Source organism: Condylostylus longicornis, unplaced genomic scaffold (assembly GCF_029603195.1).
Source record: "Condylostylus longicornis isolate FDR11 unplaced genomic scaffold, ASM2960319v2 ptg000044l, whole genome shotgun sequence".
Lineage (NCBI taxonomy): Eukaryota > Metazoa > Arthropoda > Insecta > Diptera > Dolichopodidae > Condylostylus > Condylostylus longicornis.
The window spans coordinates 1,785,985-1,787,706 of NW_026578013.1; positions in this window are offsets into that span (position 1 = coordinate 1,785,985).

The following is a 1,722-nucleotide window of genomic DNA, read 5'->3' on the forward strand; positions in this document are numbered from 1 at the left end:
ATCCATAAAAATGTTAAATATGTGTAAATGCAATTATTATATAATATACATGTGTATATACTAATGTATATATATAGTTAATGTTTATTTTTTCTATTGAAATTATTTGAATATTTGAAATTTTATTAAAAATTAAAATGTAATTAAAATAATTAAGAAATATAGATTTATTTTATATGTAATTTATATAGCTACCTGTATATGAGTATGTAATTGATGACGTATAATGTATGAGTATAATATGACTTACAATATTCATATGAGCTATATTATATATATAACAAAGTAGATTAATTAGATTTTAGTTTATTACATACATATTACGTTAAATATATTAAATATACGTTAAATATATAGAACAAAAGATCAATTAGAGTAAATCCTGTTAAAATCTCGTTTTATTTATAAAAAAATAGAGCATTAAATATCGTATTACAAAATTTCAAAATTCCAGTAATTCTTGTAATATTTGATTGATTAACTCGATTGTTAATAGTTATATGAGTAACTTTGTGCGCAAACCTGTGGATTTTCAGAAAAATGTATATAGCATTAAATATTTACTTGAATATTATCTCACTCATACCATTAATGACTCATGACAATATGTTGACGAGTATATTATTTTCTCAAAAAAAAAATAGGTACATACTAGGGTACAATAGGCATTTGAACTCAAATCTCTGCTGTTGAGTGACAATCAAGTATACTGTTAAAACATGCTATACTGTTAGAACGGATATCCGTTAGAACTAAGTTTCGGTTAATCTGTAATACTTACTTAATTATCAGTTTTCTGTATATTAAATTAAACTTAAATATTTATTACTTTATATTATTATACTCATTCATTAAACATATGCATTTGTGTGTTCATAAATTATATTCACATTTTATCGCATTTCTTACTTATTATTAAACTTTTTCTTTTAAATTAAAATGTTCACAAAATTAAATTTTTCAAATAGTAACATACATTTTTGTATAACAGTATGTTATCATTCCCGTATAACAGTATATTATGTTGTATAATATATTACATTAATTTTTATTAATTTAGTCCCGACATCTGTTGTTCACATTGCGTAACTTAAGAAAATATATAAAAAGACAGAAAAAAGCTTTTATTATAAATTATAAGCTTTTATTTTCAATTTTTAAATGACAAAACTGTAAATTGTCATTTTGTATGCCAAAAACATATGAAAAGAATATGTCAAAATAATAATGTCAAAGAATAAATTTTGATTGAGAGAAGAAAATAAAATAGTTTTCGTTTTCAGTTTTACTCGTTCTTTGAAAGTTTAAATATTAATTATAATTTGTTAATAAGTTACGGAACTTTTTACAATTTCAATTATTGAATATAAAAACATACACAACATACGCAATAGATTATGTTGATTTGCAAAATATAATTAAATTTTTATAATTATTACTTATTTGTATAACAATCAAAAGAATAAAATTCAATTTTATTTTTAACATTTTAATTAATTTTAATATTTTGTTATAGCTTGTTTTTTTTGGCAAATTTAATCGTATTAAAAAAATAATGAAAAATACAAGTGCATTTAAAAAATAAAATCCACCTTACATACATACATACTTTATATGGATAAAAATTCTAATTATAGGGAAAACGTGTTTTTTTAGTTATCTAATTCTATAGTGTTATAATTGAAAATAAAAAATTTATTGCAGTTCGATAATAAATTAATA